We start from the raw sequence: 21,127 nt of genomic DNA, 5'->3' as shown, positions 1-21,127 counted from the left end.
CAAGGTGGAGATTATATTACTGGATAAAGATTACATGTGCTCTCTTGAGGGTTAATGACCCCTTTAGGGGTATTCTGTTATTTCAAAGGTTCCTTAACCTAGATGCAACAAGAACAATGAACAGGGCTGGCTCAAGGCAAATGATAAGCCTTTCAGTAAAGTTGTATGCCTGGGGCATGACTACCCACCTTGAGGGGCCCAGTTAGGAATTTATAATCAGATTACCCTGTGAGGTGACTTTCCTTAGAACTCCTTTTTTCAACCACAGTTTAGTTTCTTAAGGTGTTGTGTTCGTGGTACATAGTCAGGGAGAAAAAATCATCTACCCTTGAAAATTCTTCTGGCTGAATTAATATTCAAAATAACATGACATGCATTAGCGGGAGAAAAACAAAGATAAATAACATATATACCATATGTATGGGAAACCTAAGAACATTGAATAACTCAAGAGAATACCTTAATACTACTTGCAATTAAAGAAAGAAGATGATGCTGAGGGTGGAGAGTCAGTTAGGGGTTACTGGGGAAAAGCACAGAAAACAAGGGTGAGATTGTTATGCAGATTTATGCCTATTAATTGGCATTGGAAGCAGCCTAAGTACCCTGAGGGGGAAACAACCTTCCACATGGAGATTTCCCTTACAAATGTAAATGTTCTTTTACAATGGGTAACCTCTACTTGGTTTTCAGGCTTCTCTCAGGTCTGCTATGTAAAATTAACCAGCCTAAAATAATTAGTAACCCATAGAAGCATATTTTGGGGTGGCATAATCAATAAAAAAATTAAAAATTAAAAGTTGAACTTCTGTAGCACATGTGAACTTGAATATGGAACCTCTCGGAAGAGGGGATGCATAACTGTACTGCTTGTTCTGGGCCCCTGAATCATGATCCAGTTATATGGAAAGCAGATTTGTCCTTGCATGTGTCACAACAAATATCTAAAGGATACTGAAGCAGAAAAAGATTGAGTATGACAGACCTGTGTATGGAATGAAAACACTGTGTAATAGACAGTATAAGTATACTTTGTGAACAAAAAAGGTTATTGTAATAAGTCATACATTCCTAACCGGAAGGTCTTGGTGGGTAGTCACTCCCTAGGTCTATAACTTTTTCAGTGAACAGTTTTTAAGCAAGCCCTGTATATCATTGTTGTGCTTCTAGGTTAATACATCTTTAAATGCCGGAAGTAATACCCCTGGAAGGGGTAACCACTCTTAAGAAAGCACATAATCTTGTAATCCAGTCTCTGATTGCTCTCTCCCACCTTCATATAATCTTTTTATGTTCCCTCCTTAATTTCAAATGCATAAAAGAAACTGCAAGACTGTTATTCTCTAGAGCATTTTAGATCTTGCTTCCTGGCAACTATCGTCAGTTTTGGCTCAAATAAACTCTTAAATTCTTTACAGGTTTGGACATTTCTTATGTTGATAACTTAAATTTAATAATATATTCAGGAACTATAAATTCTAATCAGTGTGGTTCAGGCTGTGGCTTCCCAACTGTTTGCATGAGGGAGTTGGAGTTGGAGAATGAGAGAGTTGGAGAAACCCATAAACCTGCAAATGTTACCACAAATATCGCCAGAGGAACCCAGGTGCTCACTCCTTCCTCTTAAGGCAGTCTCTTAATTCTGCAGAGTAGATTGTGTCCTTTCCTGGCCCATTCTTATCAGGAATGTAGATCCCAGGTGAGACCTGGGAGTAACTTTGAGGGCTGATGTTCACTCCTTTACTTAGATACAGGAATCCATGGGAAGAGCTTTGAATTTCCCACAGATACATGCTGTTCACGTAAGTATCCATTTAAGATCTTTTCTAGTCTCTCAGCTGTTTGCTCACAGTTTGAGTCAGGATAATAGTAGATAGGAGCATTCTATCCACCCACGTCGCTTATTCATAATTTTACCACAAACTTCTCCAGTTGCCAACACATTTTAGATAAGCATGTAATTTTATTAAGAGTGTCTCATGTTGCTTTCAAATACAGTCAAGTAATGGCTAGGGAGAAAGGAGGGGCAGGATGTCATATTAGCATTTACCTTTTACCTTTTCCAGTGCCTGTGCCTTGAACGCAGATATTTCTTTGAGGTGGAGACTTTAATTGTTGTTGACAACCCCATCTATTGTTGGGATCACAGCTATAGCAAACGTTGTCTTTTATGTGAGCAATGACAAAAAGGATATATTTATTCTGTACATTACGGCAATAGACTTGAACTTTAGTGATAGCATGTCAAATGTAATATCCTTTGAGCTTGTTAAAATAGGTGATACCAGTCTAAGTTATTAGCACTTTCTTTTTGGCAAAACCTCGTTAGGGCAGGCAACATTGATTTGTACATTCATATGATTGATTCAGAGGATCCCTATTAGGCTGGTGACCTAGTGGCCTCTTCATTGAATACGATGTATATGACAGAGTTTGTTTCATTCTTTTCTTGTTAATTTGGTTACATTCACCAATACAGGCATTTTTACACATTGAAAGCAGGACCTTCTACCAACAAAAAGGTTACAACTGTCTTTATTGAGATTCTTGCTTTATTGTGGTGGTCTGGAACTGAACTTGCAATATCTCCAAAGTATGCCCGTATTTAATGCATGTCCATTTTCTGCCAGGCAGGGTGTTTAATACAGAGGATGAAAAGAGGAAAAACTAGACTCAATTTCTGTACTCAAGGCTCTCATAGACTAGTTGGGATATCTAGAAATAAGTTATAATTCAGAGTGGGAGGTACAGTATGAGTACCGTCAGGATATGAGGAAAGGACAGTCACTCACCCCGGTGTGATTAGTTAGGTGGTTTTGAGTGAGAAGGCCATGAATGAGGAAACTCCTAAGACTGGGCACACAGTGCTCATGAGAAAATGAGGAAGTAATGGTGATGGCGGGAAATGTTTAACAATTGACTCTTCGAAAAAAAAAAAAACACACCAAAGTTTAGGGGTTAGCATTTGGCAATTTCTACAGCGTAAATACTCTCTGTGGCTCATTTCAAATTACCAGTGTTGTAGCCACCAGCACCTGATAGACACACGGACCACCAGAAATCAGTGAGTTATAGGAAACACATTCTTTATTCAGCCAGCAGGGTCTGCCAGGGGTACGCAGACCCCAAATCAAGCAGCCCCGGAATGTAGAGGTACAGGGTTTTTAAGCCCTAAACCCCTATTCTTCATCCTGTTTGAACACACAAGTCTATTTTTCTTCTTTTGACTAACTGTCAACCCACAGGTCGGTTGAGCAAGCGGGGGTACAGAAGCAGAAAGCTTATTGTTAGAGCGTTATGTTCCCATGGGCGATAGCCAAGCAGTAATTTTCCAGCCAGCACACCAATGTGACATTATTGATCAGCGTTGAGAACAGATGTGTGTTAGCACAATAGTGTACAGTACTTCCATCATACAGGTATAAGAGAAGTAAGTAACCTCAAGAACATATGATATAGTCATAGTAAAATGTAGTAAAACAATTAGAAGGTGATGACTTTGGAGTTAATGCCTTTAAGTATAATCTATTCAAATGAAAGTTTCTATTAAAAATGATTGTGATTAACAACCGGCTCTCAAAATTGCTGAAAATTTTAACAATCGACTATTAGGAGCTAGTAAGGGCTGGCTCCAGCAGGCCACTCAATACATTATAATCTTGGATGTGGGTATGAGGGGTCCAGTGATTGAATTCTCTTTAATTATGGGCCCTCCTGTAATTCCCAATAGAGCAGAATTTAGAATGAGAAAGACTAGGAGGATTTAGTTATCAATAGGTTAGATTCATAAATATAAAATGCAGGTGTCAGAAGGCTTTTGGAGCATTCATTACAGAACCTAATCTTAGGAAAAGTCCCAAGAAGAAGAATGTCTTTATGCTTCGCTCTAGTTTCTTCACTGCACAGGATGAATATCTTTGGTCTTAGGTGTTGGTGTGAGTAGTTAAACTCTCCTTAAGGACTGTTTACTTAGATCCCTGCTAAGTCTACTTAAAGAGTAAGCTTTTACAAACCTTTGAATTACAGTACCCTTCTAAGCTAATGACCATCTTTTCCAGAATATTACACAGTAGGTGGTGGGTTCCCAGCCAATACATTTTGAAAATTATTATATAATCTTTGTAATAAGATACCTTTTGTGACCCATAAGAGCACCCAGCATTTGAGTTATTCAGAAATATTGGAAGAATAAACATTATCAGTGAAAGTGAATGGATTTGCATACCATTCTGCTCTATGTTATTTACTTTGATGGATTTTTTTTTTGAGTGTATGAAGTTAACATCTACAAGATATATATGAAAAAAACATTTTTATTATCAATTTCTTTGAGCTCTTGGTGTAATGATCTTTTATTATTTTCCATGGAATTATCAATTGTTAACTAAATTTACTTCTGATTATTTTACTTGACTTAAAATATTTATTATTTAATCTCTACCAATGTCACATACAAATGAATGTTGTTTTGGCCCAATCCTGACCTGATAGCATCACAGATGGGTGCGCTAGAGCCAAAGAGTCTGACTTTCTGATTCTTAGCCACTGGCTTGGGACCTATGCCGCCAGTCAACAGAGCTCACTTTGGAGATGAAGTGACTTCAGAAACGTGGGGGAGTGAGAGACGTCTCCAGATTTCTCCCCTTGAAACAAATGAATGTCGTTTTAACACATGTTCTTATAACATTTATTTCCATAAGACAAGACTATTCTAAGCTCTAAAAAATGTCCTGTAGGTTAATCCTGCAGTGCTAAATAAAAATTCCTGTGCCCTCTATACCTTCATTAGGCTCTGCCACAAAGAAGTTATTATCTAAAAGATATTTATGCTTTAGAGTCTATTTTAAGATTTTTTTTTTGGAAATTGGCAGATTGTTAATATGTTGTATACATATATTTTTTCCCCCTTTTTGGTAAGAATGTATGTATGTGTTTGAGTTGAATAATTATATGACAGAGTGCCGAAAAGTCCCCAAGTGACTTATTTTGGCAATATGGATTTCTCTCTCTATGATTTTTCTCTGCATAACATACATAAAATCTTTCATCTCATATCTGGGAGAAAAATCTATTTTCCTTCTCATGAGAACAATTTCAAGAATTTGGAAGCATTCCAAACTTTACAACTTAAAATTAGGTTCCATAACATAATTTACCCAATCTGTTCAAAACAAAATAGGGATTTTAATTCTTCTCAATTAGTGGTCTCTCTCCCTTGAAACAAAGTAGGAGGAGAGATAAAGACAAATATTTAGTATTAATAAAGGTGTAGTAGTAAATTGACTAGAAGTTTTATTTTTCTGCACTTAAAAATGTTTATAAGAAAGAGGCCTATGTTAATATAAACTCTCAAGGGTTTACTTTATAATATCCATTTCTACTCTATAACCTGGGGTCAGTAGACTTTAAACTCAGTGTCTTTTATGCCTATAATACTTAGACCAATTAATCGATATTCAGAATGAATTATCTTAAGTATCATCAAAGATTTAATTATGTTAGGAAAATTGTAATTCATAAGACTGGAAGCCTTATCAACAGTGACCACAGGATTGGAATGAAAGCACCTTCCCGCCCCTCAATTCTGACATAATCCCGTGGTTGATTACATTACCCCAGATGACCTGCTTTAGAACATCTGTTTTTGGACGACGACTTATGCTTTTAATTCCTTTGTATCTCAACATCGTGCATTCAGGAGGGTCTGATAAAGATCTGTAATTCATTTCTCATTATATTTAGTCACTTCTTTATTGAAGCCTGATGATGTGACACAACAATGCATGGGCAAGGGTTTTACCTGATTCTGCTCCAGAAACTGAAGACATTGGTCTATATTTCCTGAGCTGTTTACATGTCTTTTCTAGACTGTCACTTCAAGGGCAAAAAGTATGTATTTTTGAAAAATGTTTTAGGTCCACTAACCTATAGAAATATTTACTTTTAGAAATATTATTTTCAATAGCTAACATTTTAGTTTTTACTGGGTCTAACATTGAAGTACTTTTTAAGCATGAGCTCAGTATTTCCAAACTACATTTAACCACCCATTTTGTGGGTACTCAATTCAATCCAGTAGGTAGCAACCAACTTATTTAAAAGAACATGAAATAGAAGAGTATATAGCAACAACAATAATAAAAATAAGATGCATCTCATAAAGGAAGTATTAATTAAATTTATATGTATATATAATATTATACATATGTATATATGTATATTTATGTCTGTATAATAGGTCACAATGTGAAATGACTTCTCATTGTGGGTCTGACCAAAAAAAGCAAGAAAGCCACTATACTTATTTCATATAATGCTCACTGTAGTCCTATGAAGTGTAGCCCAAGATCCATGATGTGCCCAAAGTCACACTGGATAGACTCCAAGATCATTCTTTAACTATTATGTTGTGGAAGTTCTGGTAGACTATTAAGAGCACAAGGTTTGCTTAATTTGATAAATGAGTGACTTAATTTACCTGGACCTGCTTCCTTATTGTGGGGATAATGCCACTACTACCCTATTTACAGGATCAAATAAGGTAATTTATATGAATATGCTTTTCCAACTTTGAAGGAGCTATACAAGTATAAATTATTGCTATTACAATGACTTGTTCTTTGGTTCTTCAGACACTAACTGACAACCACGTTTGACTAGTGATGGTCAGATTAAGTGCCTTATAAAGTATTTGTCAAACTCAAAAGCCTACAATTCAGTGTTTCACAAGTGGAGAGCATTCCTGTTAAATACTTTTTATAGTCTTTTTCTTGTTTATGATAAGATGTTATGGTGAATAAACAAGCTATTTATTTATATTTACTCTTCCTATTTTGGTGTTACTCTTGACAAAACAACAGAAGGCAGTGTACTTTGGACATATCTGTACAAACTCATTCACATTTGTCTTCAAATAAACTACATGTTGGTTAAAAAAATAACACTGTGAAAATAAAACTTGATTTAAAAAATTGACATAGCCATGGTTATACTCAATAGAACATCTAAAATATTCTGAATAAAAAGATATCCAGGACTTAAAAACAACAACAAAGGAACAAAAAACAAATGAAACCCCCAATTTATTATAAAACTTGTGAATTGGAGTTATTTCAATAAATAAACATATATCTAGCAAAGTAGCTATCTATTTGCTACCTGTCTTCTATCTTTCTGCCATTCTCTCAATCATTTTATCTTTCTATGTGGCCATGAGCCAAACTTCTTAAGATACATTTTTTTTATTCTGCACTTATTCTGTGGTTTAATTCCAGGATATAATGATAAAAATATAGATATTTTGTATGTTAATATGGCATAACCACACAAGTCTTGAAGGCTTCACATTATGAACATTATCCTAATTAAACATATTTCTCAGCATTAGAGAAACAATGAAGTTATCTGGACAGAGGAGCATTGATACTTCTATTCCCCAGCAGCCCCTGAGTCCAGTCTTCCTAAAAGCAGAGGGAAGATATTGGGATGCAAATTAGATAGAGGAAGGCTCTTCGCCAAGTGTTGTTTATTGAACTGAGTAAATGTCTCCCCGGTGGGTTGGAGGGCTCTGGTTAGTGTAAGTGGGCAGGAAGAGTCTGAAGTTTCTCAAAGAAATACCAAATGTAGATTTCCTGGGCCCCCCCGCAGAGGGGCTCAGGCCTGAAGGCCCTTCCTCATCCAGGAGCCCAAGTGGAGAAGACTGCCTGTTTTGACACTAGGCACTGTCCATACTTTGGAAGTTAAAAATTCTTGGAATGAAAGCTAGATGTGATTTATCTTTTAAAAATTTGACAGAAAAGAGAGTTTTAAAGAAATAGGAGGAGTATAGTTTCAGTGGATTTATTTACAGTTCCTGAGAGAATGAATCGTTTTAGATTTTCACACTTTCAGATATAAACAGTATGCTAATAGCAAAGCCCCATACCTATTCATGAGAAATTTTTCTAGAGGACTTACGTCAGTCAACATGTTAAAAAACAACTCATTTTTAGAAAAAAAATAATACTTCAAACTATAAAAAAACATTCTTTTAAAGTGTCCTGCAGTTCAGATTTCAAAATGATTCACAGAATTACTACACTCTACCTCCAGTTAGCTACATCTAATAGAAAGGAAAAAGCAAACGAACTTCTGGTAAGTCATACTCACTTAAACTTTGGATCCAAAGTAAGAGAACAAGACTCTTAATACTGAGAGAGACCAGGTAAGAGTGATGGAGTAAGAAATAAAGGAGGAGAAATGGAAAGAATTCAGCCCAAATAAGAAAACAGAGGTATTTAAATGTATGACTATCAATCTGATGTTTGCTCAATTAAGTGTGAAAGTTTAAATTTACTCCTTTCAAAGCAGGATTTTTATTTCGTCTAGTTTGCATTAAATGTATTATTTTTTCAGTTATAGACAGGGATAATTAAATTAAAAACATTTAAAAGGGGCGTTTTCTTTAATGCTATTTCCCTCATTCCGTGGCACCTTAAAACTAGTAAGATTAGTGTTCTGCTACTGACTGGCACTTACATATTTATTTTGTACCTTTAAGTGAAAACTTAACTGCTGCTAGTATAGAATGTAGTCATCTCCAGTTTTGGCAATTGATGGAAGGCAATTTTATAAGTGATAAAGTAACATGCTATTGTGTATGTGGGAGGGTTATGGCATAGAGTACTTTTGTTATATTTTTTTTTTGGGTGTAATCCTTTTTAGTTTATAAGTAAGCTAAAGTTTGTTACCTATAATGTTTTACTGAGTCCACAACCACTAGTTTACTGGGATGCCAAGCACTATAAACATGGGAAATTATCTATAGTCTTCTCTGTTTATAAATAATTTTATTGTACAATGAGAACAATTCCACAACTACACCTAAAAATGTCTCATTACGTTGTCATTAGTTCATTATCATACCTTGTGTGTATAACACTTAAGCCCTCTAAAAATTTAGAAGCAGTTAGGGTTGGTTTATACAATATTTATTTGTTTCAAAGATAACGAATTTCAAAGGGTGGTGATAATTTTAAAGGCTGCGTATGTTGTTACTAATGGTCAAGATGAAGGAAGTTACATTATTTTAAAGACTGCTGTCTTTCTGATTCCATCCTCCAGGACAGGACCAGGTAAGGATTAAATTTGGACATGGTCTTAAATCCTAAGATCTTAAATTAAATTTAAGGTACTTTAGTCTATGGCCATGCCACCCTGAATGTGCCTGATCTCATTTGATCTCGGAAGCTAAGCAAAGTTGGGCCTGGTTAATACTTGGATGGGAAACCACCTAGGAAAACCAGGTGCTGTAGGCATTAAATAAATAAATTAAAAAATAAATAAATAAATTTAAGGTACTTTATTTTGGCTTACCACTTTATATTAAAAATAGTCATTTATTAAATGCTCACTGTATGTACAGCAGTTAGGGTATAAAATATATGATAAATTCCTTGATAGATGAAGTATATAACAATCATAGGTAGAATTTTATAATTACTATTCTCAGTTTCCACATTACTGGACAGGATTTTAAGACTCTCTACTCTCTATTCCACTTTTCTACTTCAATATTTAGGAAAAATTTTTTTTATCTATTACATTTTTCCTCATTATTATATTGTTGGAATTGGAATCTAAGGTGAGACTTCCTCATTGGGTTTGTTTCTTCTCCCAAGATTTTGGAGGACATTGTCAATGAATCTTTAAATATACATTGAGTCACCATCACTGTGGCATGCCTTAGGTACTGAGGACGTGGTCCTTTACATCAGGGATCGTTCTCATGGTCCTTATAGTATAAGGCAGACAGATGTTAAACAGAGATTTACAAATGATTAAGTTATCACAAGTTTGTGAAGTACCTGAAGAAATATAGGGGCTTAGGAGGATGTCTCTCAGGAACATTGTCCTTGCCTTGCTGTCATTGAGAACCAAAGACTGAATAGACAGGAATTCTCAGTGTGAAGAAAGCTGAGAAGAAGGTTTTAGGCAAAGAGCACAATCTGTGTGAAGGTATGAAGACTCGACAGAAATGCATTACAGCAACTGACAGAACCCACTATGGTTGGACTGAAGAGGAGCTTAGCTATATAAGTAATATAATAATACAATAAGTAACTATGAAGATTTTATTATAAGGAAAATGTGGAACCAAAGAGGGAGAAAGACATTTGAGTTTTATAAGGATCACTCTGAACACAGTGTGAAAAATGATGTGGAGGAGGCCAGTGGAATTTGGTGAGACCACTTAGGAGGACATTGTAATCTAGGTGAGGGATGCTGGAGCAGGGTAGGGTGACAGAGACATGGACAAGTAAGAGAGGTATTTTGAAGGGAAGAATGATAGGGTTTCCCAATAGATTTGTGGGGACTTAGTAAGGATGAGAGATGCTGCCTAACCTTCTGGTTTGAACTGTAATATTTACCAAGATAGGGAACATTAAAGTTGGGTTTTGGGATCTTTGCTTCTGTGAGAATCTAAAAACAAACTTGCATATTACTTTTCCCCTATGCGATTCTGTTTTAGCATCATGACTGAATATTCTTATTTTTCAAATTGTTTCCCTTTCTATTATTTAAGATATTTAAGGTATGTGTAGAAGTATATGTGCGTGTGTGTATGTTAAAAACTTAGTCATTGAAAATTACCCATTGCAGTTACCTTCTTGTATTGATTCTTTTTTCTGACTGCATATTTGCTTTATTTAATGTTTTAAGGTAAAAAAAAAATTATTACTCTTATTTTACCTAAATGTATTCAAAATATTATCATTTAGTCAATATTGAAAATTATTTTTTATTTTTTAATTTGAATTTTTCAATTAGAGTTGACATTTAATATTATTTTATATTATTTTACTTTTTCACTATATAGCCAAGGATAATTAAATTAAAAACATTTAAAAAAGGGAATTTAATGTTATTTCTCTCAATCTCTGGCATCTTAAAACTATTATTAAGATTAGTGTTTCAGGTATATAGCATAGTGGTTAGACATTTATATAATTTATGAAATTCTCTCTTTTTTACTTAGCTTTCTTGAGTGAAAAGCTTTATGACTTTTGAAATTCTGTTAACTTTCCCTTCTTTAGAGTATATATAAATACATAAATAAGTACATGTATGCACGTACCATCCACACATGCATAGTTTCTTTTAGACTTCACTGAGCTGGCGTGTAATAGAATATGGAGAAAGGAAGAAAATTTTTAAAAATTGTTTTCTTTAATAAATTGTTTTAGAAAATGTACACATATTAGAACAGTTCTTTTATGTGTGTGTGAGGATAGCAAAGCTTTTAACATTTGGCTGCTTACTGAAGTCAGAACAATAGGAATTCGACTCTTGTTTTTCCCCACATAGTTCCAGGGCTTTATGACAGTTTTAATGTGAACTGTAAAAGGGTAAGAGGTGTGCTCTAATTTCCTTTCACACACATAGATGAAGTTTCGGGCTCTTTCGGAAATGTTTACTAGAAAACATCATGGGCAGATTTTAAAGCGCTTTTGGATTGCACGACAGCATGGTGCCACTTCGATTGAAGGCTTGTACTATTTTATTTTCTTTCCTGAAGAGTCAAGATAAATCCTGTAAACACTTTTTTCTCATTTTGTTGTTTCTGTGTACCATTGTGTTTGGCTCTAACCTTCCCCTTCCTGGGAAACAAAAGTGTTTTCTTATTCTCCTGCTCCTGCTGAGTGCTCCAACTGTTGGGCAGCAGTTTCAAAGTTGTTTCTTATTTACACACTATAATTCTACTCCATCAGAAAAGTTCCGAAGTCTTATCTGAAGTACGATATACTAATTTTAAGAGAAATATTTTGAAGAGAAATCTTTGTCAAAACAGCTGATTTTATTTTTAAAATATAAAATTCATTTACAATTAAATTATTATATCCTTTTAAAGAATGGTTATGAACTTCAACATAAAACCTAGTCTATAAAACCAAGCAAATTCATCAAATAGCAGGTTCTAGTAACTATTTATTCATTCGCCATTAAAAATTACAGCAAATGTGTTAAGCCACTAGTGTATGACAGACACCATGTTAGGTTCTATTTAGACTTTGCCCTCCAGGAGCATCCGTCTGTTGAGAGAAATGGACATGTTGGTAATGTTATAACTCACTTGGGAATGCAGTGCTGAGAGAAGACAGATGGGAAAGAACTGGCTCTACCTGGAAAATTTGGGAGAAGCATCATAGATGAGGGGCAGTTGGTTGCGTTGAGTCTTACCCTTGTTGTTTCCAAATGAAGAACAGGGGAATGGCTTATATACTTACAGTGTAACAGTATGATCAGTTTGGTGATCATGTTAGGTTTTGGCATTGTGGGAACACATTGAAGAGGCAAATTATTTGGGGGTAGATGGCTAAAGTTTACCTAGGAAGTGAATTCAGCTTTGAGATCTAAAGAGGTACAGGAATTAGAAGGGTAAGAGGGAGCCATCGAGAATTTTTTAGGAAGTAGAACAGCCTGTGTCAGGCTCAGGAGTAAAGTAATTTGTTGGGGCTAGATCACAAAACCCTTGGGTCCTGTGCCATGGAATGTGGACTTTATCTTGGAGACAACCTGATGACATTGAAAGAATTTAGGCAGAGGGGTGTAGTGATAGGATCAGACATCCACAATTAGAATATTTTGTTAAATTTATTTTAAAAAGTTAGGAACATTGGTGAATCAATTCTCAGGGAAAGTTTCATCACCCAGAACTCATCCTGGCTTAATGCTTGGGCTACTAGTAACCTAGGAGTCTGAGCTTTTAGTGTCCTATGTTTTGCTACCCTTGTCCTTGCTGCTATCTACCATTCTCATCTGCATCCATCATGTTTGTGGTACACAGAGCTCCTGATAGGATTATGAAAGGTGATTGAAAAAGTAACGAGAAAAAAATTATTTATTAATGTAAACCTGATGTTTATTTTGGTGATTTATTTTGGTGTTCATTTGAGTACTTGAGTCTGTCTAAATTAATCTGATGTTCTCATCACAGTTTTCTAGCTTAGGAATTGACAGACTGCCGGTTAAATAATTGGAAATTATTGGTATAACCCAAACTACATTATAGCTGCCAAGTGTGGATACACAGGAGCCAGCCTGCTTTTGTCTGCTTCCTCATAAACATTCTTTCCGCATTCTTTATCAGCACATAATCCTGAGACACAAAAAGCCTTTGTGTCCCACTGGGGATGTGAGAAAATCAAACCTATATATTGGTTTTGCTCCCGGTTAGGAAGCACTAACATTTCTGTATTAACCACCCAGGTTTTGAATTGAGATAAATGTTTTCAGCAAGATGTGTCCTATATTTTCCCCAAAGATATCACCATTCCAATACAAGAAATTTCAAAGAGAGACTATAAATGTCTGTTTTCATTCACCTGATGCTGTGATTTATGGATACTTGTTAGAAATGTAAATTTAATGGAGCTTAGCCTAATAGTAAACAGTCTATAGGACTTCCCATGTGCCAGACATTTTGTAAATTAACACATTTAATCTTTACCACAATCATCTGAGGTAGATATTATTGTTACATACTGAATTGTTACAGACTGAATTGTGCCCCCCGCACTCATATGTTGAAGCCGTAACCCTAATGTGACCGTATTTGAAGATAGTCTTTAATGAGGTAATTAAAATTAAATGAGGTCATGGGCGGGCTTCTAATGCAATAAGTCAGGTATCCTTGACAGAGACAGAGACAGAGACAGAGACAGAGACAGAGACAGAGACAGAGACAGACAGACAGAGACAGAGAGACTGATTCCAGAGAAGAGGCCATCTAAGGACACAGGGAGAAGGCGGCACCTTGGCCTTGTGCTGCCAGCCTCCAGAATTTTGAGAAAATAAATTTCTTGTTAAAGCCACCTGTGGTATTTTGTTATGGCAGCCCTAACAGATTAATACATACAAGTATTGCACATGGGGAAATAGAGGTACAGAGAGATTAAGCAACTGGCTTAAGGTCACATGTCTAGAAAATGACGGCATCAGAATTCACACTTGGAAAGTGTGATTATGTCATCAATGTCATTATGCCACTGGTTCTTGTGCACATGGAGCTACCCAATATCAGGGCCTGGATGATGTGACTGCATACTTACTCCCTGTAGCATTTTTCCTCCCTTTCTTCTACGCATGCCCCTGCTTTCTCTTGTGCACAGGATTCATGGTCTGTTCACTTTGGGTTGTACTATATAGAAATGATACATCTGCAGAATCCCTTACTCTTATCATGGTTAGTTATTTGCTGTGGCTCAAGCAATTTCATGGTTCAGAATGAGCAGGGTCAGCAAACACTGTTATGTTTTTTCTTGTCATACATTAACTTTTCAAATAATAGCAAAACTCACTATTTTTTCCTCTAGCATTAGTCTCATTTCTGTTAAAGGCTGCTTTTGTAGCGTGTTTCTGACTGCCATCTTTTAGAAGAGTTTCTGGAGAAAGAACAGCAAGAGAGAAAGGGAGAGAAAAGTTGTTTGGATTAAAGTGACAGTGTTAATGTTTAAGACTTGTCTAACTGATTGAGTTCTTTTAAATTATTTAAAAATATAATCTATATGTTATATGTTTTACAATAGTCTTTAAAATATGATAGTGTCTTTGGTAGAAACTATCCCTCAGTAGATCTAAATAAATGGTGCAATTGTAAAAATGCAGTACGATGACCATTGAGGATAAGTTGTGGGATCTTGCCCGAAAATGCACGTACAGGATGGATTACTTACATACTTCCATTGGGATTGGTCTAGGAAATAATTAAACATTTATTTCTGAACTTTTTACACATTTTCCATGAATTTGCAACTGTGTAGGTTGTATTGGACAACAAAACTTATAATGAATAGCTGGACTTTTGTCTGGATCTTTCTTTTATGATCTAATTAAATGAACACTAGTTTGTGGTTTGTGCCTTGTGCATGCCTTTTACATAAGTGTAATTTGATATAGATATTTATATAAAAATTATAAAACATGGGATAATCTTTAGATTTCAAACTTTACTTAATTTTGTGTAATTGAGTTACATGATAAACATAGTTTCTGAAACATGTTAATATCGTTACATCTATTATTGCTATAGAGGCTTGAGAATAGTATCATTTCCTAGTGAGGATTGCTCCCGTTACCCTCTCATTACCTGTTCTGTGTGCAGGACTCTTCACCAGGATTAGAAGAAACAGGAGAATGCATTATGCTTTACTCTAAGTGTGAAATCCTAAACATAAACTGCCTTTGGAATGACTTATGAAATGTTTTTTTCTTGGAAAAATGATTGTTTGTTATCTCTGTATTTATCACTGTGGTTTCCGTATTTATGTATATAATTTTAATAGAAAGTGATTCCATTTTCAAAATAAGACATTTGTCTTTATATGTAACCTTATTTAATACCTGAATGTACTTCTCAATTTACAGCATTGAAATTGGTTGCTGTGGAAATATTTTCAAAACCCTAGGTTTATGATGTGTAGAGAGAGTATCAGAGAATCACATGAATTGTTCTTTTTTTTTTTTTTAAAGTGCCATCTTTTCTCAGTCTTACTCACAATAAAAATAAAGGAATGCAAATTATGAGAAAAATATTATTTTTATATAGAATGTTTTTCTTTCCCATTAGAGAGCAATAGCTTTAGGTTTTAGTGTAAATTTTTTACATCTATAAATTTGTTCTAGTTTTAAACCATTCTCTTTGCTAGTGAAAGGTGAAAGTACTGCATTTTTCATTATAGCCAAAATACATTTTTAAGAATTCTCATCAAATTTTAAAGAATTAAATGACATTTTAATTTATTTTATTGCAAAACTTCAATAGCACTACACCAGTGCAAGTATGATTTTCTTCTTGAACCACATCTCCTCAATACTCCCAGAAATGCTTAACTCTATGCTACCTATTGGCAAAACTTACTGTAAACAGGTTTTTCTCTGCACAAGCAACTTTGTCATGGAATTATCTAACATTCTTCAGATTCTGACACTAATGTCAATGTGTGTGTGTTTTCAACACCACCAAGCAGTTAACTCAATTCTGACACTATATACCTGGAGATAGCATCAGATCTCACAGGTTAAGGACTCAGTCCTACAGATGCCATTTGCAAAGCCAGGTTGTCACCTGTGCTTCTGACAGACTTTAGATCAGAGATTCCCTTCCTTGGGAGGAGGTTCAATTTGTTGAATGGCTCACAGAACTAGAGAAACATTTCACTTTACTGGTTTTACTTTCCTGGTTTATTATAAAAGGATATAACTCAGGAACAGCCAGATGAAAAAAATGCGTAGGGCAAGGTATGGGGCAAGGGTGCAAAACTTCCATGCCCTCTTCAAGTGTGCCAATTTCCTCAAATCACCATGTGTTCACCAACCAGGAAGCTCTCTGAACTTTGTCCTCTTGGGTTTTTATGGTGACTTCATTACAGAAGCATGGCTGATTAAATCATCGGCCTATGGCAGTCAATTCAACCTTCAGCTCCTTTCTCCTCCTCAGAGGTGGGAGAGTCGGGGAAGGAGGGAGACTGAAAGTTTTAACCCTTCAGTCACTTTCCTGGCAACCAGCTCCCATCCTTAGGTTCTTTCCAAAGGTCATTTCATGAATGTAAACCCAGGTGTGGTAGAAAGGGGGTGGATTTGTTATGAATATCAACATTATATTGTTCTTATCACTTTGGAAACTCCAAGGATTTTAGGAGCTCTGTGCTAGAAACTTGGACAAAGACCAGATATATATTTCTTATTGTAAATTGAAATATCACAATGCTCAACATGAAGAGTGAGATGTAACCCTTGTTTCAAAGACAATTATCAGCTTTTGTTTAGGTTTCAAATGTCATATTCTTTTGGATCCTGGCACAAGCAACTGTAGTTGTAGAAGCCCAGCATCTATTTTCCATTGTGTTAGTAGCATCTAGATTTTCCATTGGGAAACTACGCCTCCTCAATGTATGCAGTCTTGGAGCAAATTTCAGTCGAGGTGTCCTGCCTTCCCTTATCCAGAGGGTGGGTAGCTGGGCCACACTAGAAATATAAGAGCCCTCCTTAATATGGGATGATAAAGTTATTTGCTAACAGATGATGAAGAGCTAAGATTTTAACATCTGAGAGCTCTTGACATCCATCTTCCCTGTTTTTGTGGAGAAAGCATTACAAGAGTATTAGAGAGAGGAATTGGAGATTTCCCACCATGTTAAAAAAAAAAAAAAAAAAAAAACTCTGGTTCTATTAAAAATGAGACAGCAGGCCCAAATGAAGTCATTTATGCTAAACCCCATACCACCAAACCAAAACTTAATTACAGTTTTCACTCTCCCAGAAGTGGATTCTTAAACCAGTCAATCAGGAATCCCATGATCAGCCCTAATTGATCTAATCAAGTAATCTGCCTAATAGATCCCTACCATCCCCTAAAGGCAAGTAAACTTGCAATAAACAACCTGCTCTTTTGCTTAATATCACTTTCTTGTTCCCTGCTGCCTTCTGCCTGTAGACATTTTTCATTTTGTAAGTTCCTCGGAGCTCTTTTCTTTCTGCTAGATTGGTTGCTGACCAATTCACGAATTGTTGAATAAAGCCAATAAGATCTTTAGAATGTACTCAGTTGCATTTTGTTTTTTGACTTAACTGTTTATGAGAACTAACTTCTTCCTTGCATATCCTATGGTTTAATTATTCAATGTTTCCTTTACTTCCACAGGTCAGTACATTTTTCCTTTTGCTTATACTAGTTTGAGTTCAGTTTCTCTCACTTAGACACTTATGATCACTTCTATCAAATTATTTTTTTCTGTGTTCATATTTTCCCTCTTCTTTTCCATATGCATAAATTATTTTTAATAGTTATAATCACAGCACAGATCCAATTTTGTTTTTTCTTTTTTCCCTAAATATTTTCTTTATATTTGTCATAAAAACCTGTATAATAAATGAATTCATATTTTAGTTTGCCATTTAATTTATGTTAAATATTTAGGTTTCCTTTCACATCTTTAACATTTTTAAAAACAATTAGAAATAACAAGGAACTTTGTGCACTTTAGTAGTATTCCCTGGATTACTATCTAAAAGCTTGATTATTAAGGGAAAGTTGAGACTATTTTAATGTAATTTCATATTGGTCCTAAGTGGATATTTCATAATTGTATTGACAATAACAGTTTATGTTTTTGCCATTTATCTACAACAGTACCAACTTTATTATAATTTTTAAATTAACACAATATGGTAATAACACATTCTATATTTAATGACTTATCCCATCCGATGTAGTTTTTTGTTTAGACTCTATGATCTCTTCCTTTCAGCTTTTACTACTTCTACTCTATTTCAACACCATATTAGTTTACTCATGTATTATTTAAGTAAATATCTAGCTAATATTTAATATACTCAGTCTCTCCGATTGCTACTCATTTCATCTCTATCACTTAATTAAGTGTGTAACTTTGAACAAGATATTAAATCTTCAATTAAATCATCTAGATGGGGCTAATAATGAATGGTATAATGCATGTAGAATGCTTAGCTTGGTATTTGGCACATAAGATGTAAGTTAATGATAAGAAATTCATGCACTGGGTATATCTTACCTTTGAAATCAGTGTAATTTGCCTACTTTAGTAAATTTATCTTTGTTTCTAACTGGTTTCAGTACTCCTGGGGGAGTACCTTCTTTCTTTATAGGCAGGGTCCTTACATAGCCCCTTCCCTTTTTGGGTACACTTGGTTCACAGTTATTTGAAAGTAAAGATTTATTGACAAAGAGAATGTTGATATTAAACAAGTATTACATTTTTAGAATACTTAAGAATTCTAATAGTCTGACAGAGTCCTCATTCACATTAGGTGTGCTTGGTCACCAAAGAAATATTAATTTTAGAGAGAAAACCAAATGTGTGGCATAGTAGGATTGGGCTTGGAAGCAGGTACTTATTGATCTTGTCACAAAATTCAGAATAATGGAATGAGCATGGACTTTGGAACCCAAATAAAACTGAATACAAATCCAAATTCTGCCAGTCACTAAGATACATTAGGTAAACCATTGTTTAACTTCTTGGTTCAAAGGAGGTTAATAATAGTAATAATAATAATAATAATAAAATAATTATTATTATTTCTGTTTTCTGGCTGTGTTTTAAAGATCAAATGAAAAAATCTTACCTAGAATTTTAAAAAGTGTGTTGAACACTCAATTAAAACTTGATTATTTTTCATTCCTGTAAGATATTTTCTATTACTGCTGATTATTATTAATTTATTCTTTAATCACAGATTTCCAGCAGGAACATTCTGTTTCTTCCTGGGCCCTGTCAACTACCCTCCTCAGCTTCTACATCCTTTCTGTGGCTATTGCTTCCAATCTTGGTCCCTTTGGAAGACCTCCCAACTGCAACATGGAATCTTCTTTTATTTACTAGCATATCTCACCATGACAGCAACTGTAGCCCAAAGAATCCCTTTGTCTTGTTTTTTTTTTTCTTTTTTTTAAACTTCATTATTGTAGCAACACACGAGTTATCTCTGTGTCTCTTTTCCACACGAATGGGACCTTGTCTTTGTAATAACAGTGCTGGCCAAAAAGTAGGCATTATTTGTGTGTGTGTTAGTATGCCTTTTTTTCTTTGTTGATATAGTTTTTAGTAAAATTGTATATATTTAAGATTTACAATGATTTGATATACATAGTGAAATGATTACTACAGTCAAGGCAATTAACATATCATCTTACATAGTTACTAAGATACATTATTTGTGTGTGTGATAAGTGCATCTGAAATCTATTCTCAGAATATTTCCAATGTTCAATAACAGTATTATTAAATATAGTGATCTGTATGAATTTTCAATGAATGATTTGCTAGATAAAGCATTTTAATAATACAGAACTTTATAAGGTTACCTTAGTATTGGATGCCAGGCAGGTTTTCTCTTTTCCATCCTTATTTTTCCTCTAATAAAGGGAATTGCTGGAAATTTGATAACAGCAGAACTGAATGAAGACTAAATAGTGTGAACACTGGTTACTTGCTTAGAAGTAAGTAAACAATTATTTTGTATTTAGGATGTCATGGGTTATTAAAAAAAACTTCATTATGGATTGATTGCAACAAAGCCACAGGTTAACATTTTTATATACTATTGTATATTTCTGATAATTTTCCTAATTATATAGTTGAATTGCAATTATATAGTTTGTATTTATTTGTGGGTAGCATTAAAACTTCACATAATTGACATTGTTATATACAGCTCATTCTTCCTTTTTATTGTGGGTTCAGAAACTTCACTTTAATGCTTTGATCCTATGAGCATCCTTTTGAGATGGTCTGCTTGTTAAAATGGAAATGTAATTTTTATGAGGTTTGTATGTATTTGAAGCAAATTTAAATTATAGCAATTAGGGTTGTGGATTTGATTTGTATTTTCTGAAAGGAAGGAAACTATTGAGTTTAAAAATGTGATTTACTTTGAACAACCTATGCTAGTTAAATTTATTTTTGAGGCCACTATTAGTAGAAAAAGTAGGTATAATTTTCCATTGCCCTTTTCTGCATTTCTTATGACTCAACATTTTCTCTACACATTGTTTTTTAAATAGATCCTTAACTAAAAGTTATTTACAAGTGACTTATTTGCATTTTTATTATTTACTTATTATTTATTATTATTTGTTTTTTATGGTGACATTGGTTAATGAAATCCAGGGTTTCAGCTGTACACTTTAACAGTAAGGCATATATATTTGCACTGTGTATTCACCACCCATAGTTAGATTTCTTTCTGTCACCATATATTTGACCCCCTTTACCTGTGTACATATTCCCCTGTCCCCCTTCCCCTCTGGTGACTTATTTGCATTTTAAAAGTTTACTTTATAAAAGATTACTCAGGAAATATTTCCTTCTCTAGTTTTCTTCTGACCATGGGAACAAATATGTGTTAGTATGATCATTTCATAATTGACTCAACAATAATAAAATTAGCATCACAGACTCAGTCTTATTCAAATTTGTTGACACTAATATTAGATTGCTTAACTTGTTAAAACTTGGAAGTAGATGTTTATCGAAGGTTAATAATTCTCTTGAAAATTTAACTAAGGTTATAAAGAGGATTAAAAGTAACCTGTAGAAAGCATTAC

General features: G+C 34.5%; 1 protein-coding gene and 1 pseudogene across 4 annotated transcripts in view; both read left to right on the top strand.

Moving 5' to 3' along the window:
* Positions 1–21,127, top strand: part of PTPRK (protein tyrosine phosphatase receptor type K) — a 477,924-nt gene that overhangs the window by 13,782 nt on the left and 443,015 nt on the right. The gene's annotated exons all lie outside the window — the stretch shown is intronic.
* On the top strand, positions 9,178–9,296 carry LOC120618396 (uncharacterized; annotated as a pseudogene).

Source organism: Pteropus medius, unplaced genomic scaffold (assembly GCF_902729225.1).
Source record: "Pteropus medius unplaced genomic scaffold, Ma_sr-lr_union100, whole genome shotgun sequence".
Classification (NCBI taxonomy): domain Eukaryota; kingdom Metazoa; phylum Chordata; class Mammalia; order Chiroptera; family Pteropodidae; genus Pteropus; species Pteropus medius.
This window is presented reverse-complemented; position numbering and strand designations above follow the sequence as displayed.